Raw genomic sequence first — 27471 nt, 5'->3', positions numbered from 1 at the left:
TGCCCTGTTCCCATGATGCACTGGGCCAGGGACAGACTGATTTGCATATAGCCAGGTTCTGAGCTGGGATGGTGCAGTGAGATAAATAACGGTGATGGATCAAGCCCTGATCTTTGGACTGGGTAAGAGTGGTCTGCTTAATTCAGACACTCTGTTCATCACCACCCCCTTTTCTGAATCGGAGTTGAATATCTGGCTTCAGGGTCTTCCCCTCCCTGGTGAGAGATAGAACGCACTTGGTCAGCCAACTCTTTGCAGTACTCCAACACTAAAACATCAGATATAGTTAACAGTTGGTGTCCTGGCACACATGCTTGCCTCATTGCCCTTACCATGAGTATTTCATGGGGACTCAAGCCTGTTTTCTTGTCTGGAATGCTTTTGAGCCCCATCAGGACAAGAGGTAAAGCATCGGGCCATTCCATTTGGGTAGATTCACACATCTTTCCCAATCTTGCTTTGATTGTGCCATTCAGTTGTTCTACCACTCCAGAAGCCTCTGGTAGGTATGCACAGTGCAGCTTTTACTCAATTTTGAATTCTTCACAAATCAATCCAATTATTTAATTATTAAAAGGTTTCTCTCTGTCTGATTCTATCGTTACTGGAAAACCGAATCGAGGATTGAGCTCCCTTAACAAGAGCTTGTCCAAGGTTAAGCTGTCATTCCTCCGGCTGGGGTATGCTTCCACCCATTTGGAAAATAAGCAAACAAGGACTAAAACATATTTTAATCCTCGACACGCAGGAAACTGAATGAAGTCAATTTGTAGTCTGATAAATAGGCCTTCTGCCTTCCCAATTTTCCCGGGACAAATCACAGTTTTCTTACCAGGGTTCATTCGCTGACAAGTTAAGCATCTCTGGCAAAGACGCTCTGCTATGTTCCTGAACTGTGCATTAAACCAATCCAGTCCGAATAACAAAATCACTGCATCTTTACCTATGTGTTAATCTCCATTGTACATCCTGGCCATTGGTGCAAGCATACAATCAGGTAATACTGGTCTCCCATCTAGGTAAACTGTCACATCATCTTCAGGTCCCATCTGACACCCTATTTTCTGCCAGCCTTACCTTTCTTTGGGCTCTTTCACTTCCTCCCATGTATTCACTCTACTCAACAGCATAAGTTGGCAGCTGATTCCACATGCATCGATTTTCTTGTTTACTGCCATTTTATATTTGGCACAATGTTGGGCCACTTGGTCAGCATAACGATTACCAGCTGTTACTTTGTAATTTCCAGATTGGTGAGCAGCACAATTGACAGCGGCCAATTCTTTTGGCAATTGATAGGGGTTCCTGAAGAAGTCATGAACTCCCTTTGCATTCATAGCTGGCCAAAGTCATGCACAACCCCGTTACCATACTGGCTATCAGTGTAAATGGTTACTCTCCAATTTCTCCCAGTTTTGCACGCTTTAATTAAAGCAATCAATTCAGCTACTTGTGCAGACTTTACTCCTGGTAAATAGGATGCTTCCACTATACCAGATAATGTACACACAGCTTAAGCAGCACTTAGTCCTCCTTCCTCATGTCTCATACACGAGCCATCTACAAATAGCTCATGTTCTGGGTCTTTTAAAGGTTCTTCTGTATGTCTGTATGGCTCGAGGTTTAGTACTGAACTCAGTGAGGTCGATACAATCATGTTCGACTTCCTCTCTTACTTCTTCGAAGTGTGAATTTGGTGATAGGGTTGCCGGATTTAAAATAGTACACCTGACTATTGTCACGTTCTATGACCCAACAATAATTCTTCCATATTTAGTCATCCGACTTGGAGTTAAATGTGGAGTACGTGTTCTGGTTAACAGAATCACTACTGAATGTGGGACATATACAGTTACAGGGTGTCCCATGATAATGGATTCACTTTGCTCAAGACTTATGCAAGTTGCAACTACCGCTTTCAGATAACCTGGCAATGCTGATGCCACTGGGTCCAATGTGGCAGAAAAATGTGCCAGAAAAATGTTGCTGACAACTGAAGTTCCTGTTGTTCTGCCATTTTTACTACATTTTTACCCACATTGCCTTTTCTTCTAATTTCTTTCGCTTGTTATCAATTTCATCCTCACAGTATTTTGCATACTTTAGAATTTCATCGACAGGCTTCGCTTGCCAACATAATTTATGTTCTTTAATTGTTTGGGAGATTTCTGGTTTTAGTCCGGACAAAAAACAATAAATAAAATGTGTCATGTCCTTATTATCAATGTTTTCTAAACCACTGTATAGTTTAAATACCTGCAATAAGCGTTCATAATATGCATGTACAAATTCATCCTTATTTTAAGCAGTTCTGTCTATTTTAGTCCAGACTGTTTCTTTTGGGGGAATCTTTCCCTTTAAATAGTTTATTACTTGAATATACAGTTCAGTTCAGTTCATACGTCTTTATTTCGAATATTTCATCATAAAAGACACATACATAAAAACAGCAGCATCCAAAGGTACCCAACGGAAGAAATTATTGTTGTTAAAAAGCATTAAAATAGCACAATATAAACACATAATACAGTTTTATACCAAAAATATAAAGGTGCTACTACCGCGAAACATTACTTCAAATGATGAAATATAGAAGGTAATACTCTTAAAATATCTTAAAACACAGCAGGTTGATACTAAAACAAACCCTAACCTAATGATTGGTCCTAATAATCCACATCCAACTTGAATATACTTTTTCATTTCGTCTTCTGACGAACTCCTGTCTTTGGATCTCTAGGGTATTCATCATTTGGCCAATCTACTGTAATTTTACATTAGATCCACAAATCGGCTGGAACAACAATGTCAAATAATCCATCTAAATCTTTTAACAGTACCTTTGACACTTTCAGAAACCTCTCAACTTGCCGGTACCATTGAACAGGTTTTTCTCTAAGCTTTAGGAAGTCATTAGTGAATGATAAAATATCTTGTGGGGACCATGGGACACGTACATAAGCTACTCCTGGCACTTCTCTCATTGGACACAGACTTTCAACTTTCTCTGTTTCTTTTAGTAAATACTCAGATGTAATTTTATTTGCCTGTGCCTCTTCCTTTTTCTTTGTCCATCTAGCTTTCCACTTGTATAGATCACCCCATTTTTGCAACAACGACAACAATTCCTTTATCTGCAATTTTCATCCTGACACATTCATGTTTTCTAAATCTGTCAGAAAATTCAGCCCTATATGGTTTGATTTGATTTGATTTGATTTGTCCATTTGTAAAGCGCACGAATGCCCGGAGGTGTCTTGGCGCTATGAATTGTCCAGTTTCCGGTGCAGGTCTGGAGTTAGTGAAATTTATGCGGTGAAAAGCCAAGTCTTGATTCTCTGTTTCTCAGTTTCTGTAATACTTTGATTTGCCAATGTCAATTCCCATTTCAGAAGCGAAATTCATTAACTTTTCATGGTATATTTTTGTATTTCAAGTAATACTTCTGCATATAAAGAACAACTCATCTTCATTGGAAGAATTTAGCCTTTCCAATCCTACATTTCTAGCTACCATTTCTTCTAATTCTACTCTTAATTTAAATATGTCCAATACCTTTAGCTGTGATTTTGGCTTTTCTATGTCTCGGGTCCACCTTTCTAATTCGTCTGGACTCAGTACTGTTGCACTTCTCGTTCCGGATGAAGTTTTAATCTGTACATCGGGGAGTATTTCTCCTGATTGATTCACCCACTGGTTCTCGTATACGTAAATCCATCAAGGAAATTACGGACTCACACTCACTTGATTGGTCATCAACTATTAGGGATTCTTTCCTAGTCTGTACTATGGGTGTAGTTAGAACTGGAGTTGTAGGACTGGGTTGCTTATCTCCATATAAAGGAACTACGGGACCTATAGTTACAGGTATTGTTAAGGCTTCAGGACTTGTATTTGATTGGGTGATTTTCTGAATTAACTCACTACTCTGTCTGTTTAATGCTTCTTTCTCTCTTTCTTGTAGGACTTTTCCCATTGAGGTTTCATGTATGATCTGTGAAACTAAAGGTGGTTGCAAAAACAGAGCACTAGGAACAACTCTATTGGTTTCTTCCTGATAATGTGGCAGATTTTTTATTAACAAATCATCTAAATAATCATCATCCGAATCACCACCACCAGCCATTAAACATTTTGTATTGTCAGTACTTTTACTTCCAGTCGGTTTTTCTGTGGTAAAAACAGGATATAATCTTTCCACTAGCATAGACTGTCTCCATTGTTTCATTTGTTTATCTTGAGTATCTTTTGGAAATCTGGAATAAAATCTACTAAAACTTCTGTCACCTCGAGATCTATCTCACTCAAAAGCCTCTGTCTCCCACTCTTCTAGGGCTTCATATTGCGTTAATCTTGGTCTTGGGGTCTAATTCATTCATGCGAGTTCGCAAATTGTGCAATATTCTACCTTTAAATGTACCATGTTCGGGAAATGCTAATATGCCATCATCTTTGGTATATTCTATCAAATTTTCTAACCACACACAAGTGTGATAGCCTCTTTCTACCATCATCTAAGGTGCAGGCGTTTTTGGTGAAGGAATAATAATTCCTTCTCTAGTTTTCACTGGTTTATCTTTTTTAACGTAATTCTTGATTTTCTGCATAAACAAAATTTTTCTTTTCTCTCCGTACATGTTGTATGGTCTACCTCTAATACTCTGTTCTCGGGCAAAACTTAAATATCTTTTATCTGGGCGATTTCCTACTATTGCTGGATCGAGATGCCAGATATACCGCTATTTACGACATTTTAATTAATTCAGTTAAATTTAGTTGGTTTACTTTGCAGAAATATTTCTCAAATACCAGCACGTCTTTTATTTTCAATAACCAATGACGTTTATATTACAGGCAGCGTTAACCAATGATTGCGTGGCTTTTCTGTGACGTGAGTCTCACTTTCTGCACTCACCCCTCCTTTATAAGTCTCTTACGGTTACACACCCGCTGTTTCTACCAATCCCAGTGCGGCTCCCTATGACGTCAGTGCAGCACCTGCGACTGACTCCCTCCTTTGCAAAGTAATACAACAATTCAATTATTTTTCAATTTAAATGCACATGATATTATTCAAACAACATAGAAACATTTGATCTGTGCCTCATTGTCTAAGTTCATAGAAAGGATAATTTCTCTCACAATAAGTAAACCTAGTTCCCTATACTCTTCATACACTGCGAGTAAAAGAACCTTTCGTTTACTCGTCACTTAAGCAAATAGAACCGGTTACTCCTTTTGAATTACCCTTTCTAGATGATATAAGACCAAAGTTTCACCAGCGAACTCCTTTGCTACCAATCACTCTCACTTTTTTACTAGAAAATAATCCCTAACTAGTGCTTTAAGTTTTATCTAACTTCCCGCACCTATTCCATCAAGGCAAGTAACCTCACAGCAATGTGGCTTCTATTTACCACCCGCTATTCAATATCCCAGTATTTTCCAAACAACAAATAACAATACAAACGGGTTTTGGTTAGTACATAAAATCAATAAAAGATCAATAATCAATATGCAACTAACTACCTATCTTTAACTAAGCCCTAACCATAGCTCTGCTACCAGAAATGTATACTGATAGAGCACGCGGGACCACTAGCTCAACTTTACCATACTCACCTGGGCCCATAAACATTCACACTCTGAACTAGTAGTCCTGCTTTCTATTATTATATATAGCCTATCAGTACTTTGAGTCCTTTTAGGACTTATACCTGTAAACCATGACTTAACAATCCTTGTTACCTTTGCTATTAGAAAAGGTCAAACAACACTCTGCAATAACTTCAATTATCCAATGGGATTTAAGATGGTAAAGAACAAGTTACTTACCTTCGTTAACGTTATATTTGTACGAGTCATATTATTTAGGGACTTCTCACCTTAGAATTACCCCCAGGCGTCAGACTGGATCAGTTCAATTTTTTCCTCAGAAGTACTCCTGCCCGTCAGTAGGTGGCGTTGGTCGACTCTGCGTTCTTCGTTGGTGTTGTGATCACCGGCGGGACATCGCAGTATCTACTTAGACGCCGCCCCTGCGCGCTGACATCAGTTCTTTACGCAACATTCCACGTCAGAAGCGCAGAGCCATGCATGTCACTGACCACAGGTGCACAAAAACTAGGGCCCTGAAAGGGAATCCCTTACCCTAGAAGTCAGTTCGCAGAACGGGGAGGATGGGTGGGGCTGTGAGAAATCCATAACTAATATATGTCTCTTACAGATATATCGTTACCGAAGATAAGCAATTTGTTCATCTGTAAGAGACTATTAGTTATGGTTTCCTCACCTTAGAATAGATAGCCCATTAATACCAACCCCGGAGGTTGGTCTGCAAACTAGGATCACACCAGAAGGTCCTGGAGAACAGAACGGCCAAAGAAGCCGTCCCTACAGACTTGGCTGTCCAGGCAGTAGTGTTTAGTAAATGTGTTCAATGAAGCACATGTGGCTGCCTGGCAGACGTCACGAAGAGGGACTCCACGTCCCAAAGCAGATGTGGCTCCAGTCGCCCTGGTGGAATGGGCGCGCAGCCCCACAGGAGGTTCCTTCTTTGCCAAGGAATAACAGATTTTGATACAAAGAATGACCCATCAAGAGATAGTCCACTTTTGCACAGCCCAACCTTTCTTGGTACCCACATAGCCAACAAAGAGTTGTTCATCCACCCGGAATTGCTTTGTACAATCCAGATAAAATTAAAGTGCACGTTTTGGATCCAGACAGTGGAGCCTCTCCTCCTCTTTTGAAGGATGTGGAGAAGGGAAGAATGTGGGCAAAGTGATGGTCTGTCTATGTGGGAAGAGGTAACCACTTTGGGAAGGAAAGAAGGCCTAGTGCAAAGGACAACTTTGTCCAGATAAACAGCCAGGAAAGGAGGTTTTGAAGAAAGAGCCTGAAGCTCAATCACCCTGCGAGCAGAGGTGATGGCAACCAAAAAGGCAGTTTTAAGGGTCAAAAGTCTGAGAGGACAGTTATGTAGCAGCTCAAAAGGAGAGCACATAAGATAGGTGAGAACCAGGTTCAAGTCCCACTGGGGCATTACAAGAGGATTGGGAGGAAACAAGTGAGTAATGCTCTTAAGGAAGTGATTTACAATAGGGGACTTGAAAAGAAAAGGCTGATTAGGAAGCCAAAGAAAGGCCGAAATGTACAAAAGATAGCCTTTAATAGTGCCCAGAGCAGAGCCCTGCTGGGCTGAAGAAAGAATGAAGATGAGGACCTCTGGAAGGGGGGCAGAAATGGGATCCACAGCCTTTGCTGCACTCCATGCCACAAATTTGTTCCATATACAGGCGTATATCGTTTTGGTGGAGGGACGCCCGCTGCCAAGATAATGTTACAGACTTTGGGAGGAAGGTCGAAAGCTGTCAACTGTTGCCACTCAATCTCTACGCAAGGAGGTTGCAGCTGGACAGGTTTGGGTGGAGGACCGTCTCCTGCTGCTGCAACAGAAGATCCCCCCGAAGAGGTAGTCTGATCGGAGGATCAATGGCCATGTGTAGAAGCTCGGGATACCAGACTCTTCGTGCCCAGTCTGGGACCACAAGAATGACTAGGGCCCAGTCATGCTTAATCTTCTTCAGCACTCTGGGCAGAAGTGGCAGAGGCGGAAAGGCGTATAAAAGACCGCAACTCCACTAGCGGCAAAAAGCGTTACCTAGCGAGTGCCGCCTTGGAAATTCCAATGCGCAGAACTGCTGACATTGCGCATTCTCTTCAGTGGCGAATAGATCTAACCACCCACTGTTGAAAGAGACCTTGCAACACCTCCGAGTGAAGATGCCATTCGTGGTCACATCATGCACCGGCGGCTGAGTTTATCTACCCTGGCATTCAGAGAACCTTCCAGGTGCTGAACCACTAGGGACATGCCCTGATGTTCCAGCCACTTCCAGAGATGAAGTGCCTCCTCATTGGGTTCACGACCCCACCCCACCCCATTTGTCGCAGTACCACATGGCGGTGGTGTTTTTCATGAACACCTGCACTATTCTCCCTTTGACAGAGGGAAGGAATGCCTTCAGTGCAAGACAGATTGCCAGAAGGTTGATGTGGAGCCTGGACTCCGCCAGAGACAAGAGCCCTCTGATCTCCACCTCTCCCTTGTGGCCGCCCCATCCCAGGAGTGATGCATCTATCACCACTGTGAACTCTGGTTGGGAAAGGGAAAGGGAGAGGGATCTGCAATTGACCCAATCCTGGTTCATCAGCCACCACTGCAAGTCCAAATCAGACCATCCAGTCTCCAGGGTTGAGGGCAGACAGGACCTGAGCCAGAGTCAACATTTTGAACATCTCCTTCCGGAGGAAGCGGTTGACATTCCTGAGATCCAAGGTAGGACGAAGGCCCTTGTCCTTCTTGGGCACCAGAAAGTAGTGGGAAAAACAACCACGACCTACTTCTGGTGCAGTAACTAACTTGTTTGCTCCCTTGGCCAAGAGAGCCGTAAATTCCTGTTGGAGAAGGGCCAAGTGATCCTCCGACATGCGATGGTATTGAGGTGGCATGGATGGAGGGGTAGTCTCGAAGGGGAGGGAGTAGCCCCTTCAGGCTATCTGCAAAACCCACCTGTCTAATGTGATGTTGAGCCAGTGGAGTAGGTGATGGTGAATCCTGCTGCCCACTGGCGAGTGGTGGTCCTGAAAAGGTCAGACTAGGAGGGCTTGGAGGCTGCTGCAGAGGGGGTGCTGGAGGACTGGTCCGCCCGCTGGTCCCCAGACACACGACGGTGCGTCCCACGTCCCCGGCTGTGCAGAAGCTGGACAGCTTGCGCAGGCCTGTGGCTCTGGATGGAAAGTGGCGGGCACCCCTTCTTTAGCCACAAAAGGGGTGAAAAGCAGACTGCTAGGGGCGAGAGGTGGAAGCGAGGCCCAAGCCCAAGGACCGGGCCGTAGCCCTGGAGTCCTTAAAGTGTGCAGGCGTGTTGTCTGCTTTGTCGCCAAACAAGCAACAGCTATCAAAAGGGCATGTCCAAATGTTGTTCACCCTAATTTGGCAGGGTATGCCCAGACGTGAGTCCCTTGCTCACTTTGCCACTGGATTCAAGCTACCCTGGCTGATGAGGGCTGTTAGCCCGAAACCGGTCCCAGGATGCTTGTTTCCGGTCCAGGGACAATATGGCTTGGAAGTTCGGACTAGACTGTTCCCAGAAGGCACAGGGCCAAGACTGATTTGCATATAACTGTGTCTGAACTGGGGTGGCGAAGTGAGCTAAAGAATGATGATGGATTCAACCCAGATCTCTAAATAGGGGTGAGTGTCTGAAAAGTTTCAGCGCTCCGTCCATCATATCCTTATGTTTGCAAAAGCGTAGCTTGGACATCCTCCGAGAAGCCAGTGGACCTCAGCGAGGTGTAGTGTCTCAGGGCTACCGATGTTGAAATCGTCCTGCCCAGCGAGTCAACAGTGTCCAGCCCACAACATATGGTGAACTTCATTGCATCTCACCCTTTGGCAACTGCACGAGAGAGCACAGCCCAGGCCTTCTCCGGGCACTGTGGCAGCACCTGCGCAACCGTGTCCCACATAGAGTGGGAGTAACGGCCCAAGAGACATGTGGTGTTCACCGACCGCAGTCCTAAGCTGGAGGAAGAAAACATTTTCTTCCCAAAGTGGTCCAGCTTCTTGGATTCCCTATCAGGTGGAGCGGTAGGGAATGCAACCTTGGAAGTCGAGGCTTGGACCACCAAGCTATCAGGGGTGGGGTGTTGGGAGAGGAAAATGGGGTCATCCGGTGCCGTTGGGCAATCATCCTATCCACAGGAGCCCCTGTGTTGGGTTTGGACCAAGTGCTCAAAAGGATGTCCGCAAGAGCCTCATTGAACGGCAGCAGGGGCTCCAAAGAGGCCACAGCCGGTTGAAGCACCTTGGTCAAGAGGTTAGTCCTGATCGCCACCGTAGGAAGCTCAAGGTTTAAGGCCTCAGCCACCCTATGCAATACCACTGTGTATGATGCACCCTCCTTCGTAGTCATGGTAGGGGGAGATAACCTGCTAAGGTCTGGGGAGGTGTCCAGACCACTGGCCTCACTCAACTCCTCTCTCCAATCCAGTACTTCTAACTGGTCTGCCAGAGGGTCCACAGACCCCTCCTCTGGTAGCCACTCAGCGCGATAGAGAAAACCAGGGGAGAACAGTGGTACAAAAGTACTGGTAGGCGCTGGTCCCGATGTTCGTCGATGTCTGTCCGGGTCCGCGTTCACATTGAGGGGGAGGCTAAGGTCGACGTCGGCTGGGGACACACCCGGCGTCGGAGGGGGAGGAGGTGGCACCACTGGATTCGGCGCTGTAGGTGTCACAAGGTTGATAGGCGCCGGAGGTGTCATGAGGTTGATGGGTGCCGATCCGGATCGAGGCCTGGATCATTGGGGGCCCTGCAGCTCCAGGGCCAAATCCGCCGGCATCGAAAGCCTAGAGCCCCCAGCTGAGTCCACAGGGCCGGCGGACCCGGGCTGCCCAAAGATCAAGTGGAGACCTTCGTAAAAACTATGAAGTTGGGCAGGAGTTGTCCCAGCTCCCAGGAAGGGAGGGAGGCTCGGGGTCGACCCAACAGGCTCCGTGGACAGAGACGGATGACTACCTTCCGCAACCCGCGTCACGTCAGCCGACGGACAGAGAGAATGCGAAAAGTGATGATGCTTCTTCGCCTTCTGTTTGTGCTTCGACTTACCCAAAGACAAAGACTTCAACTATGACTGGTGGTAATGACTCCGTGATCAGTCCGCAACCTCCTTCTCGACCGGGAACTTGAGCGGCGCGGAGCAGACTGCTGAGTCTTGAGAAGCTTTCGGGACTCAAAGATTTCAGGTTCATGGCCTGGCATTCGGAGCACCACTGCGGGTCGTGGTCGCTTTCCAAATTCCAAAGGCACACGAGGTGCGGGTATGGAACCAACATCAATTTGCGACAGGAGTCACAAGCCTTGAAGCCTGCTCGAGGACGGGACATCCCTATGTGCACCAGGAGTGCACATAGGGATTTTGACAAAAAGTAGCAAAAAGAGTAGCAAAAAGTGACTTGCGGTACCGCTCTTGCACGATCGGTGCTGGCTGGTGCGGAAAAACAAAGAACTGATGTCAGTGCGCTGGGGAGGTGTCTAAGTAGATACTGTGACGTCATTCCAGTGATCACGACGCCAATGACGAATGCTGAGTCGACCGATGCCACCTACTGACGCGCAGGTGGACTGCTCAGGAAAAAATTCTCCGGACAGAACGTGATGGGCACCCCTTCCGTAGCCCTGCAGCGCTAGAGCCATATCCGCCGGCATCGAAAGCATAGAGCCCACAGCCGAGTCCCTGAAGTCGGAAGGGTCAGGCTGTCCAAAGATCAAGTGGAGGGCATTGTAAAAACTATGAAGTTGGGCAGGGGTCGCCCCGTCTCCCGGGAAGGGAAGGAGGCTGGGGGTTGACCGAACAGGCTCTGTGGGCAGAGCTGAACGACTACCTTCCGCAACCCGCGTCACGTCAGCCGACGGACGCGGAGAAAGTGAAAAGCGGCGATGCTTCTTCACCTTCTTTGTGTGCTTCGACTTACCTGAAGACAAAGACTTTGCCGATGAGTGGTGGTGAGGGCTCAGCGACCGGTCCCATGACCTCCTTCTCGACCGGCGCGGAGCGGACTGCCGGGTCTTGAGAAGCTTCCGGGACCGCTCCCTGAAGGACTGGGTTCTTTGGACCCAGCGGTGCCAGGGCACAACACCTGAAACCTTCGTGGGTAACCTGCTCCGGCGTACAAATCACAGAGACACGGGACACTTCCTTCGGCGTCAAAGAGTCAAGGTTTATTTACTGCAGGGAACACAGAAGTCACAAGAAGTACATCGAGTGTAGTTCGGGGAGACTGCTTCAAATTGTATTTGTGGATCGCTCCTTTTATACAGTTTCTACCCATAGGATAACATGATACACAATAGTTTACAACCTGGTTCCCACAAGTCGCTCTCAGAGGGGTCGCTTAGATCACTTTGAAACACACAAGATCCGGAACATAAGTGCGGAAACATTTGGCGGTTCCCAACTGTAAAAACCCATCTTCCCACCATTAGCAAATTCCAATCAGCAGTAAAGTAGATCGAAATAGGAACGAAGACAGGTGCAGAGGAAGACGGAGACAGTGGGGAGATCGGAAAGGGTGTAAAAGGGGAGTGTCGAGAAGCACGAGATACAGGCATCAAAGGGACGTGCCTAATGAGATGCACAACTGAGACAATAAGCCCGTGCGGCAAGATGAGCCTCGAGCGGCGCCATCTGCCTTACAGTAGCATCCCCCTCGTCATAAAGACACTTACAAAGAACATGTGTCTTCCGCAAATATCTTGGGAGTCCCAGGGTCGCGAAGCGGACAGCGTCCGTTCGCTGGCTACTTGAGGGCAAGAGACAAAATGGATGCCGTATCTAAGATGGAACCCGTGGGTACAGATGACAAACCCACATAACAAACGAACGGTTTAAGTTAGCACAGCGAAACTGCGCACACTTGCTAAACTCGTCATTTGCGGTTCATAGATACTAGACTCAACCATATTCGTGTGAGTCGAAAACACCACTTACAATTGTCACGGAACCTCAGACGCTCCTTTTGCCCTCATGTAGGCAAGCACTAGTCGGAATCATACTCGATATTCATCAGACCATCAAGATGTCGTTGTAGCATAGCTCTGTCCAACCGAGTCCCCTTGGTAACAGATGGTTGTCTCATACACGTTGTAGCACAGAGGCCACATAAGGCAGGACCACACTGCACACAAAGGCAACACGTGAACAGGAACACTACCACAACCCCGATGATCGTCAGAATCTTCCAACCCCAAGTCGACACCAGGCCCCAAAACCAACCAAGTAGCGTCCAATCCCCTACATCCACGTGTATGGATTCGGAGATCTTGTGCAACTTCGAGATGGCTTGATAGACAGTAGGAGCATTATCAGGTATGAAAATGCAACAGCTCGAATGGATCACTTTACATACCCCACCGCGATCTGCTAAGACAACATCTAAAACCATACGGTTTTGTAATGTCATAAGTCTCTCCGCCTGAAGTTCTGTGGTGATATTACCAAGGGCACTGGCAGTAATGTTAGCTGTCGATTCTACCACTCGAGTCAAATGTCTCAGGTTCCTACTATTAACCATAGGTCCCCAAAACGGGAGGAAACCCTTGAAAAAGTCTCCTGCCTCTTGACCGGCAGTATCCTCTTCACTAATTACGCCTCGTACAACTCTAGTCTTATGATAATCGGCATCTACAGTAAACGTCGGAGGCAACAGATTTGCAACAAAACATGAGCCCATGAAGTCTGCGGGCAACCATGTGTATGCACGATCATGACAGATGAAGTACGTACCCTTGGCAGCCAGAAGCACAGGGATCGGGGACATTGACAGAACGTAACTTTCAGTGCAAGCACTTACTCCAAGTGAGGCTTGCGAGCCACGACCCACAAGACAAAGATTACCAGTGTGGGGTACGACCCATATTGGAGACGAGCTTTTAAGCTGCTTTTCATTAGTGAACGTACTATATTCCCCTTTATTCGGTGCCCTATAGGCTTGTACCTCTGCCTTAGGGATGAGATAAGCATCATAGATCTCATCTTCCAAATCCTGTATTATCATCGATACCACCCACTGCCATGAGGTAGGACCCGGTTTGGGGGAACGTTCTGGAGAGGGGTGGAAACCTAGTGCGCTTCGAAGCATTGTTTGGTATGCTCGAGCTGACCCTTGGGAACTATACGGTAACACCAGATATGGAATTCCCTTACCCGTAGTATGTGGCATCAACCCACACACCCAACAATTAGTAGTGTTAACCACTAACTGATGCTGATGGAGGAGCTGGATAAAGGAATTGTTGCGGAATTCTACACGTCTAGCCTGTTCGTGTTCTGGTAACATATGAAAGGAATGAGGAGAAGCAGTAGAAGTAATGTTAGGGTAAGGAGTAGGAGTAGGGGTAGGAAGTAAGAAGTAAGACATAGTGTAATACACCCCACCCGCCAAAAATGCGGAAGCAGTTAAAAACAATACAAACAATTGGGATACAAAACATTTCGTACGACTGAGTTTCTGCAGCTTGACTCTATATGCCTGAGCTCCTTCCAAATCGTTCAGCTTTGAAAATGCCATTTCCCTACGACCGTCCGCAACGTTTCTTGACGCACTTCGTTCTGTGCAGCAATAGTCAATTCCCAGGAGTTCCTAGGAACCGACGGCCTTTAACCTAGCGTCAAGACCTACTGTCCAGAAGGAGGTACGCGCGCGGCCCTACGGCCCTCAATACACAATATGTATTTATTTAGCACAATAATTCAGCTGTGGAAGGAAAAAGATACAAGGAAGAAGCTTGATATATATATATATACAAAACAATTTTCAATGATACGAATGTTCAAAGTTGATCATGGGAAACGAAGATATTGCAGTTATCAATTTCAGCAAAGCAAGCAAAAAATTTTTATTTGTCCTTAGTGTGAGATCGCAAAGAATATCGATGTTTCCCGGGACGTGTCTGCACGTCGAACAAAGGATCTGTCGAAGAGACAGCGTCCTGTTGATCAGTTTGTTGATTTGGTCTTGAGTCTTTTGCTGACAATGTTCCAACAATGGCTTTCTGCTGCACTGAGTGTTCACCAACAAGTTGTGCGTCACTGAAAGGTACAAACGCCGGCAATGTCGCTGCTTCTGTTGACGCAATGCCTTTCCTCACCCACGGGTCTGCCGGCAAGGGAATAGGGACTCGCTTACAATGGGTAGCATGTACCCAGTTCTTCCGTCCCTCAAGACGAACGGCAGTCCTCGTGGCCAAAAGCACCTGGTGAGGTCCAACAAAGCGGGGGTCCAGATTCTTCTTGCGCGAAAAATTTCGGGTGACAACCCAATCACCAGGCTGGAGCTGGTGGCCTGGACCCTCCGTCTGCGTCGGCAAGGCGTCGTAAACCTGTTGATGAATTAACCTCAGTTTAGCAGTCAAGTCATGTAAGTAGTCAATCAACATCGGGTACTCAAGATCAACGAATATACCTGGCCTAGGAACCCCCCACACATTCGCAGGACGGCCGAACACTATTTCATAGGGACTAAGCCCTATTCGGGAGTGTACAGTCGCCCTAGTTGACAGTAATGCTAGAGGCAAAGCGTCAGGCCACGAAAGTCCAGTCGTAGCCTGGATCTTCGCTAATTTTAGTTTAAGGGTGCCATTGTACCCTTCAACCAATCCAGCTGACTGGGGATGATTGGCGCTGTGGAATTTTTGATTAATTCCAAGGCCCTTACACACACTCCTCATCACACTTCCAACAAACTCACTTCCGTTATCTGACCACACGACTCTAGGCATTCCATACCGAGGAAAGTATTCCTTCAGTAGGATTTTCGCAGTAGACAAAGCAGTATTATCTTTGAGGGGATAGGCCTCGATCCATCGGGAGAATGCGCAAACCACAACCAAAACGTATTTCAGGTTATTGCATCGCTCCATATGGATGAAGTCCAATTGGATCACCTCAAAGGGATACGAAGGAGGAGCAAAACTGCCAGGGGGAGTTGGGGTTCCTTTGCCAGGATTGTACATTATACACACCATACAATTCTTCACCAAACGTTCAGCACACTTAGTAATTCCATCATTCTTCCACACATCAGCCAACAACTTGCAAATACCTTTCGCGCTAATATGTGCTAACCCATGTGCCATTTGCACAACGGCCAGTACATACGCATCAGGCAACATCCATCTTTTCTGTGCTGACAAATCAATCCAGCAACCATTCACATCCAACCTTCCCGTACTTTCTTTCCACTTCATCTTTTCAGTGTCGGTGGCCTCATTCTGAATTGCTTTCACACTCTCTATAGTATTCTCACACATACTTGATTCTGTAGGCCACCTAACCGAATTCGTCACATACATTCGAGTGCTAAGGTTCCGGGCAGTCTCCTTAGCAATCTCATCTGCAAACGCATTACCACGACCAACATCATCCGTCACCTTACGATGCGCACTACATTTAACAATTGCAACTTGAGCAGGCAAAGTCAATGCATCCAAAAGATCGTTCACAAGCTGGCCATGCTGTATTTTCGTGCCATGTGACGTCAAGAAACCACGTTCTCGCCACAATCGTCCGAAACTATGCGCTACACCGAAAGCATACTGACTATCGGTGTACACATTCACACGTTTACCTTTTGCTAATACACATGCTCTAGTAAGAGCGATCAGCTCTGCAGCTTGGGCAGAATTCTGATTCAATCTCGCAGTCTCAACAACAGTATTCAATGTCACCACAGCATAAGCAGTAGTCACATCACCATTCGGCAATTTAAAACATGACCCATCCACATACAGGATGCCATCCGGGTCTTCCAATGGGGTGTTTTTAAGGTCCACACGACCTTTTGTTTCCTCCTCTGTCCGCAAGTAACAGTCAGATACTGTGACATCATTCCAGTGATCACGAAGTCAATGACGAATGCGTAGTCGACCGATGCCACCTACTGACGAACAGAGAGACTGCTCAGGAAAATATTCTACGGATCCAGTCTGTTGCCTGGGGGTAATTCTAAGGTGAGGAATCCATAACTAATAGTCTCTTTCAGATATACACATGCAATCAATACATGCCTCAATTTCACAATGGAAGTGTGCAGATACCCCGAAAATTGAACACAACTAATTGTTCCCCTCACAAAACAAAAACTCCAACAGGACCAGCCCGTTACCCTCCAAAACACAACACTGAAACAGGACCAGGGCTTCATCCACACTCTACTACATTAAGGTGTAACCATGTACCCCCCATCCCCATACACCTAAACAGAACCAGTGTTTCACCTACCCTCTACTACATCGGGGTGTAACAATGTACCCCCTTAACATATATCTAAACAAAACAGGTTTTCACCTATCATCTGCTGCATAGGGGTGTAACAACATATCCCTTAACATTGGGCTAAAAACTGCCCCATCCTCCTAACCCAATAGGAAGGATGGTGTCTACCCACCGGGCTTAACACATTGCCCCTACATCCTAAACCCCTTTAGGAAGGATGGCCAAAATCACACTTCACAAAATTGTCACTCAACCCGCTCTCCTACTTCTGCATAGTAAACAGGACAGAGAAAACATACACCTGTACAATCTTAGGCTAAACAAATGCCCCAACGCCCTTAATCCCTTAGGAAGGGTGGAACCTTGGGCTTACACACTGCCCCAAGGGTGGACACAAAAGCGGGGTGTAATACAGATACGCCCTAAACCTTACCACAACTAAAACTTGCCATAGCACACTAATACATATCTACAAACATCTGCATTGAAATAGTGTGACATGCAGTTGCGTAGCAAGAGGAGAATGGGGGGTGGGCAGCACGAGTATTGGGGATTCTTACCTGCGCCCGTCGCAGGGCGGCTAACACAGGAATCGCCAGCACCCCCTCGACCCTACATATGCCACTGGATGACATGACATAAAACAGCCTTCACAGGTAATGCAATGTCTTTTCCTCCAGTGAGCGATTTCTCACCTGAACATTGCATCCATCGAATCCAAAACTCAACTCTCACAACTGAAGAAAATCAGAATGATACCATTGCATGAGTCTGTCACAGGTTGTCTCCAGATCACTTGCTAGCATGATCCTGCACTCCTGTGAAGTCAACAAACTCTCTACTGCAGAATTAAAACTTCTTAAAATGTCTCCTTTGATAGCCCACCCCAAAGGCCTCATGACTAGTACCCAGTCTACGCGTTCTAAACTTGCACTCAACACACAACGTCATGTGTTAGAAAATCTCCAATGATAAACGCCCAAAATAACCAGCCCCGGACTCATGTTTATTAAATAGCAGAAAAGGCTACCTTTATTTTAGATCAGGTAACTCCAAACTCAGGCAATTGAGTTCATAAGATCCACAATTTAGTCAAACGTGCCAAAACCTTTAATAATTTCCTGCGTATTAAATATTAGCATTTTCAGACCGAAACCATAAAATATTATGTTATCACATTCTTTACAAACCTTGTGTTTCATTTCTCTTCATTTGTTACCTTTACTCCTTTCACCATTCTTTTTTCCCAAAATCCGAGGTGGGCAAATCTGCTCCAGACTTACCCACCCCAATACCAACGCCACCCAGGAAAACCGAAGAGTTTTCATGGACCCCACCCATGTTGTACTTCAAATTGGTTAATCCCTTCCAGTGCACCACAAATTCACTTGCAGTTCTTTTGCTAAAAAATCTTGCAGCTCCAGAAAATAACATGCTAAACCCAAATCCGTCAAGTGCACCCCAAAATCCCTAAACAAGTGGCCTTCTCTGCTACCAATGTGCTCATGACAGATGTACTTTATATCCATCCCTGCGCAAAAAACCCTCATAGCCCTGTTCAATTTCTGTTGAGTCTTGTCCATTGAGGAATTGTCCCTAGTGTTCCTCCAGTGTTGTCTGTAGATGAAATCGGTCCACATAATACAGGTACCTAACCAATTGTTTTTTAAAACTGCCAAATCTAGTTGCATACATTTTATTATTTTTAAGCCGGACAGGGGCACCAAGTCGTTTTCGCCAAGATGGATTACTAATACCGCTGGCAAACCTCTGTCATACCTCATTTTGGTAAGAGTAGGGAATAGCTCCACCCATCTCATACCACCTTTCCCGCGCCACTGTAGTTCATGTCCATCGCTTGGAATGCCGAGGCTCCGTCCATAAATTTGCCGCTCAGCAAAGATGGCCGCCCATTTGACAAATAAATGCCCGACAATCCAGATTTGTTTCTTTCCTGGTACACCGCGAATATCACCTATATAGAAAACACAATTAGAAAAACAAGCCACAAACAGCAATCAAACTATCATTTGAGCACATAACGGGCACAGCAACCTGATTTCCATCTCCCTATTTTTTTGATGGCCTCCCATCCCAAGCCCAACTGTGCCGCCTCTGTGGCTGCTCCTATCCTAAATGAGTGCGTCCCGTATGCCGCAGGGTTTTCCCCAATGATGAGCAAAGCCTTCCTTAAGACTGCCAACAAATGGGAGCTTGATACATGAGCACCAGACTTATGAACAAACACATCCCCTCCTTGAAAATTCATGAGCAACTGAAATTTCTCCCACTCTAAAACTGGGCAACAACTTATAAAACCACTTTTACTCAGAAAAACCTAAACACCCCTGCCCAACTGATCCGTCTTGGAGCTTTTTAACCATATACGAATTCTATTGCCCTCCAATACCACATCCTCTGAACTGAGACCCTCTTTACCCCTCACTCCCAGCAATTCCGATACTCGAAAGGCTCCAAAAAATAACCAAATCATGCACAGTCTGAATGAAGCCACTTCGTGTGTATTGTAACAATTGGGTAGGGTAGATAAAATATTTTGTAACAATTGAAAAGTAATGGGCGCCCTAGGCTTGGGGACTATTTTCGTCTTTTCACTCAAACCTTTCATCATCCTTGTGACCAGAAAGCTATCAACTGGGTCAATGCCCCAATGTAACCGGCTATAAAACGAAACCCCAGCTAATTTACCTCTTATTGTGTTAGACAATAAACCCTTGGTAGACAAAAACAGAATATAATCCAACATAATGGGAACCAATACTTGTGTACTGCTACTGATCTGTGAATACTGCACATAACTGAGGAACTCCACCCATGCTTGTCTGTAATTCTTTTTAGTAGTCTCGGCCAAAGAGTCTTCTATCAGTTGGGTAATTCTCAGTCCCCTGGGCCCAAATTTTGTCTGGGATGAGGGTTTTGCTGGCCTCTGCCCCTGGCGCCAAAGCACGAAAACGCTGCCAATTGAAACGAGACAAGGCGACAGCAATGCAGTTATTAACCCCAGGGATGTATTTTGCTTTAAAGACAATATTTAATTTCAAACTGATCAGCATAAATTCCCTGAGCAGCCGCAAAACCCTCAAATCCTTAGCTTTTTGATGGTTGATTAGATTCACTACAGCCATGTTGTCTACATGAAAAAGGACCGACCTGTTCTGAAATTCTATGCCCCATACCAAAAGTGCTGCAATAAGGGGAAATAGTTCTAGAAATGCTATACTCCTCCCTTGAGTCTTCCAATCCTCCAGCCACTCCTCGGCACACCATCGTCCGTCCCAAAATATGCCAAAACCTTTGGAGCCCGCTGCATCAGAATACAGTTGTACCTGCCAAACTAATTGTTCCTCTATGAAATGCAATGGTACCCCATTAAACTCCTGCAAGAATGTTAACCAAACATTCAAATCTTCCTTCACTGGTCTAGAAATGCGCACCCTATGATGAGTTAGCCAGGCGCCTGACATAGCCATGCCCAGAGTTCTACTAAAAGTACAGCCTGCTCTGATGACTCTGCATGTGAAATTCAGATAACCTAGTAAACGCTGTACCTGTCTAAGCTCCAATTTTGTTTGTCCTAAAGCACTTGTCACAGACTCCTTAATCTCCTGCAATTTGTCTTTTGACAACTTTGCCATCATTTCAACTGTGTCAATCTCAATGCCAAGGAAAGTTAACCTTGTGGTAGGACCTACAGATTTTGCCGGCGCTAAGGGCACACCCAAATTCTCTGCCAATGTCTGAAATGTATCTAATGCCACCTGACAGTCCCGTGTCCGCCCTCTTCCCATGAAAAGAAAATCGTCCAAATAGTGACATGCTTCACCCTGCTGACAAGTCTGTGTGAATACCCAATTTAAAAAGGTGCTAAAGATCTCAAATAGCGCACATGAGGCCGCACAACCCATGGGAAGCATTCTGTCCACATAGTAACATCCTTCAAAAAACATACCCAACAACTCAAAATCTGACGGGTGTATCGGTATTAACCTAAATGCAGATTGAATATCGCACTTTGCCAACTCCGTGTCTTTGCCCAAATTATTGACCATTTTCAGGGCCGCATCAATTGACATGTATGAAACTGTTGTATCCATGGGAGAAATAAAGTCGTTAACTGATTGGCCCTCCGGCCATGACAAATGCTGTATCATTCTAAACTCACCAGCTGTCTTCTTAGGAATAACTTCCACTGGTGACACAATCAAGTTAGGCAAGGGACACATCTCAAAAGGACCTGCTACTCTGCCTAATGACACCTTTTCATCTAATTTCTTTCGCACTATTTCGGGAAATTATTTTGCTGACTTTGGTTATCGGCCCAGCGTCGTACTCTAGGCCCTTGATAACTGATCTGAAAACCTTCAAGAAATCCCCAATACAATTTGTTCGCTGCATGCCAGTCCGGGTAAATTTCCAACCATGCTATCATAGCTTCTAACTTACTTGGCGTAGCCGCCTTTTGAACAACTGGGAATGGGGTCCCCCTTCCTCTCGCAACAAAGTTTGCTTCTGGCACCCTTTGTCCTCCTTGCCCTGATGGCACTGCAACACACTGGGTAACAGGGTGGCAGCCTCCGCATTGGGAACATTCATGTCTAAAACGGCAGACTGGCCGGCTGCAAAAACCTCTGTTGAAATTCCAACATGTTCCAAATCCTGCCATCTGACCTCTCCCTGGTTACCCGCCCCTGGCTGAGCGGGACGCGGCAGAAAGGGACGATAGACAACTGGTAGACCGCTAGCCGTATGTGTTGTAGCTGGCGGATTTGTCGATGACATCCATTGTAGCCACAATTCTGCATCTACGTCCCCCCCAAGGTTTCTCTGGACATATACTCCTTCTGGCTTGAAATTCTTCTTCATAATTAAGCCATGAATAACCCCCAAAATGCATCTGCACTTTTCGGACTAAATCCATGTATTTAAAAAGAGAAACCGCCCTCTCACGGGGTCTTTTTCAGTGTATATGCTGGCAAAGATGAGAAATGCCGACGTCCAATTCTCAATATTGCGGGGGACCCTAGGACGCCTCGCTAACTCCCACTCTTCTTACTTTGACTCTTCTTTGGCCTGCACGTCTCTATGCAGTAACTTAAAAACGTCTACATATTAATGATCCCAAATTCTTTGTTTCATTTTTAATGATGAATGTGTGTCTAAAGGCATCGCCAAACCCATGTAAGGGAGACGTTTCTTTATGTTTACCTCAGTAACTGTCGATTTTGGAACTAACTGATGCTTGTCCTGTTGCACAGCCTCGTCACTCCATCCCACTTGAACAATGGGGATTTATTCCAAGGTATCGGGCAAATTACCCTTCTTCTTAGCCCATGACCGTACCTGTTTGTCCTGCTCCCTTAGACCTTCCCCCACCCGCTTGCCTAAAGTATGACCAGTGAAATCCCAGGCTGTTGCTCCGCTCTGTCTTGAAATTCTTACAGATTAAAATTCTGTGTTAAAGTGGACAGTAAGCAGGACAAGGAATGTTCATAAATCATCCACCTTTAGATTACTTTAAATACACCCTGCCTGATGTAAATGACCAAGATGCATAAAGCTAATCCATACCTGCAGTGCATAATGGGTGTGTAAATCAGAAGTTCTAATAGTCACACAAGGTAAAAAAACCAGAACAAAAGAGCGAAACAAACAGCTGTTGCTTTGCTGCTTACGTTGGTGAATTTTCTCTGTAGTTGTCCGGTCCGCTCTTGACTTCTGCAATGAGGGAGCACAAAATGTTTCCCCCCTCCCTGACCCACACAAACCCCTCCCATCACCTACCCACCCATCATTATCTTGCACATCACATAATTCACCTTCCTCCAAAATATTGCTGTCCACCTCAAAATAAAAATTTGGATCCTCACCACCAGACCGCTTAGTACTAGTGCTTTCACCGTCACCTATGCCTCCATCAAATTCAGTCCAGTCTCTGACAGACCTCCGCTCAGTAGGTCTGCCTGCTTGGAGAGAATCCGCACGTGACACGTCACTCACTGCAGTACTGTTGGCAACCGCAAACTGCGCCGCAGCTTCCCAACTATACGGCCGTCATGTGTGGCTGCGACCAAAACATTCTTCCTTGTCCTTTTATCTGACGCAAAATGAGGGGAAAGGGACGTGCCTGACTCTGTATCCAACACGTGAAAAACATTCTCCTTATCACAACCCTATGTCTTGTCATGTGAAACCCACACCCACTGACCTTCTTCCTCCCACTTAACCTAGGCGTGTTTATAGGACCTCTGGCCTGGAGGGGACCTGGCACCAGGAAAAATGTTCTCAGTCTTATAACGGCTCACTGGCTCCCTAACGGTACAATCCTGTCCTACAACACTCTGTGGAAATGATTGCCTGTGGGGCCTCACCTCCACTACCTCAAAATCACAATCTGCTGCCTGGCATACGTAAGCGCCGTCCCTCACATTCCCCAGTTCGGGCTCTACACTGGAGAGCAAATTGCCAGCACCACCCACAAACTGGTTCTTAGCAATGACATTACTCTTGACTTGCGACAGGACACCACCAGGTGCTTTTGCTAATGAAAAGCTCACTGTGTTTACCAAAGGCTCCTGCGCCTCCTGGTCCTCTTCAGAATCACTACAATAAAGTACCAATGAAGGGGTCTGCTGCGATGTGGCAGACTAAGAAAAGACAAGGGCAACATTTCCAGGCATTCCTGCATTATCTGGCAATGTCTGCTGCACTGCTTCCGTCCGTGTATCTACCACATGACCTGCACCACCACTAACTCGTCCACCACACTTTCCTCCACGCCTGCTATACCCTTTGAAAGGTGCCTTGCGCAAACAAAAAACGCTCTCAACCCTGCCAAATTGCCCCTACCTTCCACTGGTCCCAACCACTCCACGGACTCTTCCCTCACAGTCTCTCGGTCCACAAGTGCCCCAACTGGCGACAGGGAGCGCGCCTGCCTCTTCAGCGCTGGGCGTGCTGTGCCCCTGGTTCCACAGATGCTGGCAGGCCTCTTTTTTGCCAAACGCGAAGCTCCCCGCCCTCTCACTGAACTCTGTGGCAAACACGCAGCCACAGCACGCTGTACTCCGGTCGCCGCCTGCCTTCGCGGCCTGACCAGTGAATGCTGCGTCACCCTGCGGGCCTCGACCGATAATAAATCAGCCGGACCCGCCTCCTGTATGATGCGGAGCGCTTCGAGCAGCTCCGCTTTCAGTGACATTCTCAGCAACAAGAAAATGCCCCACTACAAAAGGCCGCTACAGTAAATATGCCAAAAACGATGTCGCACTCGCAAAAAACTAACCTCCTGCCACCCAGCTGCCGCCTCACGACCTCCCTCAGCGCGCGCCCCTGCTTCAATCCCTACCTGCCTAACGCCGTCCTTGGGCTTGTCCATCTGGGCGAAAGACCCCAGTGGGAGACTGCTCTCACTCTGCTCCCCCTGGGGCCCCAATGTCCCAATCTCTACGTGCTTTCTGGAGGAAGTAGAGCTTGTTGTGCTGTACAAATGCATCAGAATTCAGACGTCAGTATAGTGCTCTCAAAGGAAAGCATGTCAGTATCTTGACAATGGCAACCACAAGACTAGAACTCCTGCTGCGCGAATCTCCATGGCGTCCCCGGTGCCAGTAGGAGCTGATCGGCAGCCTCATGCCCAGTAAGATTTACAACGCCTTACAATGGCCGACGGCACTTAACTGTTTTGCTTAGCTTGCGCGTTCCAAGTGACGCTTTACTACATACTGGAACAAGCAATAAAAATGCAATAGGTCTCGCCTTTTATTAAGTTAAAGCCATTTGCTTTGCTATACAATACCATTAGCAAAGCAAATGGCTTCAACTTAGTCAAAGGCAAGACCTATTGCATTTTCAATGCTTGGTATTCCCTTACAGCAGCAGATTAAAATTCTGTGTTAAAGTGGACAGTAAGCAGGACAAGGAATGTTCATAAATCATGCACCTTTAGATTACTTTAAATCAGTGGTCAAAGTGGGGGGAAAAAAGTAGGGGTACTGTGGGCGGAGAATCAGAGAATGGGAATAACCTGAGGATTGGATCAGTGGGCAGGGTCAGAGGTATGGCCAGGATGCGCAAAACATCTCAATCTTTAGTATTTGTGTAGCATTTCACTGACCAGTTACAGCTTATTATGTTATGTAATTCAACCAATGGATACACATGATTATTTAACGACCTGTACCGCTATTGAGTAGATTCGAGTAGCAAATCCTCTCCATCTTCACCCCCTTTCATTAAATTCAACCTTTTCCCTGAAAGAGGAGTTGGCAGGAAATATTTGGAAAGAGGAAAAGGGATCACGATATGTTGTCCTTTGGAAAAATATGACGAGCGAAATTGGTGAATGTGAGGTGAGAGGCAGATCTCGCCACACTACTCTACTCTACAAATACCTTAAAAGCTTCCAAATTGTTGGGTTTTTTTTGGGATAGATTGCAATTTGTATACTGTACGATTTACATAAAAAACTTGATATAACAATTATTCTTATCTAGCGTAATTTATACTGAACAGTGGGATTCAGCTGTATATCTTGATTCAGCCCACGAAGCCCTGCCTGGATAAATCATGAATCTTGCAGTACCTTGAAAAGCTCACAGTCCTGACCCATAATATCCTTCCTGGCGAGAGGCTTCCAGGGAATGCAGAAGATGGTCTACTCTGGGTTCTTCCAGCACAGTCCATAGCTGTTGTTGTTGATCTGCCTAATCAGTCAAGGGCCAAAGAGTTCCTTGTGGTGCACTCTGTGGAAGAAAACACATCTCCAAAATGATTAATTCCTCAGACACCTGTCAAAATAACAAACCAGTCACCCACAGAGATCTTATTATATGTTAAGAGTGGATGGCCTATTTTACCATGTACCACACTAACACCCAGAGCATAAGAATTCCACCTTTCTAGAGTCAGCTTAAAATTCCCCAGTGAGTTTGTCCAAGAACATTGATGATTGTGCTTCTGCCATCAATTCTGAAGCCTCTTTCAACTGGCTGGACATAGATAACCACACTGTCATCAGGTTAAACTCAGAGGGATTAAAACAGAACTGAGCCTTTTCAAGCTAGCCCTTCGAAGTATCTTCTTGCCTTTGGGCACTTGTGTCTGCCCGACCTTATCCTACCAATCTAGGCCGTCGCCTGCCCTGAAATTCTAGATTGATATGAAACGGTCCAGCCTTCTTACCTAATCAACACAGCTTGCTTGTATTAACATACGGTGACTTACCTTTTTAAATCTTTTATATAACGACACCTTAAAAACACTTAATTTGCGTCAAAACCTCGACAAATTTCTCAGTCTGCAGATTTGATACCACTCAGCAAGAAGATCTAATAGATGAGCGGGCAGTGTTTACCCACCTACTTCTCAGAAAACATAACAGCCACTGAAATCCTCTTCCCAGGCGCTTCGCTCTGCGATTCACTTGTTTGCACATGAATATCACTAAAGCCCTACACCGTCACTTAATCACGTTTACAGCACTTTTAATAGTCATGTAATCTATATGATAAAAAAATGAATTTTCCTTCTCCATCAAATCAGAGAGTGGCCTGACAGCAGGACGCCTTTATTGTATGGCATCAATAAATACCCTTGGGCAAAGCTAACAGCATTGTCGGAGGTATAGTGTTGCATATAAAACTGAGATTAGGCAGATAAAGCATAAAATGAAGGAAATAAGACGAGAACGAGCTTGAAACCGGGCCACAATTATTGGAACTTTGGTAAACATGGCTGTTCTTGGTCTGCTGAGCTTATTAGTGGGATGTTCAGTGTCTTGGTGAGCACTCACCTGTCACACGCAGCCATTGTTTGAAGCTGATGGTTACAACTTGAATCCAATGTCAGACTGTGGAAGGGATTTAAGAAGAGGTATATCACTTTCGTTGAAACGGAATCTGCAGAAATCAAGCAGACAATATTAACTCCTGGTGTACAGCTTATTCTTTCCAAATCTTAATTTTTAGTCAATGAAGCAATAACTGCATTGTCCTCTTTTTAAGCAGGGGGGGTCAGTTTTTTTTCTTCATGTCTGGAGTTATTTTATTGTATTTATCTTAAATACATACATAGTGAAAACCCTACCAAAAAACCATTGACAAAGCCAATATGTCTGCCTGGCTGTGTTAGTGGAAGTTGTTAGGAATAGTAGGGTGACTGATTATTGCCTCCTGCAGCCACATAATTAATAATCCATAAAGAAGCAACATCCTGGGTGAAAACAAACTGTCTTAACAGAGTTGAGCTGTACCATCAAAGAAGAGTTATGAAAATGAGTCATATGAAGAACTGTACATAACATAGGTGAACTTAAATAGCACTATATCTTTATGACAGGCTAAGGCCTCTAAACAGCACCACCTCCTGAACAAAAAAAAACATAAATAAGCATTTAAAAAGGGGCTGTATCAGCGGAACAAATACATCAAAGAACACTCAAGCTTGAAATTACAAACTATAGATCAGGTCGCATCTGCAGTTTAGTAAACATATTACTTAATACCCCATCACCAAAATCTAGTGGGTACCCAAACGGGACAATGTTACCATCCAAGAGGTGCCATAGCCTTGATGGATAACTAATCCATGCAAGGGCAAACCAAGACAAATA

General features: G+C 45.6%; 1 long non-coding RNA gene across 1 annotated transcript; it reads right to left on the bottom strand.

Annotated features, from left to right (window-relative positions):
* Nucleotides 1–17995: 17995 nt before the first annotated feature.
* On the bottom strand, nt 17996–26746 carry LOC147747410 (uncharacterized). The gene is made up of 3 exons (XR_015299470.1): nt 26653–26746; nt 25444–25603; nt 17996–18816 (listed from the first exon to the last, which is right to left on the bottom strand). It is a non-coding gene; the product is annotated as an uncharacterized LOC147747410 (long non-coding RNA).
* Between the last annotated feature and the right edge of the window lie 725 nt (nt 26747–27471).

This window comes from Lissotriton vulgaris, chromosome 1_1 (assembly GCF_964263255.1).
Source record: "Lissotriton vulgaris chromosome 1_1, aLisVul1.2, whole genome shotgun sequence".
In the NCBI taxonomy this organism is placed as follows: Eukaryota; Metazoa; Chordata; class Amphibia; order Caudata; family Salamandridae; genus Lissotriton; species Lissotriton vulgaris.
This window is presented reverse-complemented; position numbering and strand designations above follow the sequence as displayed.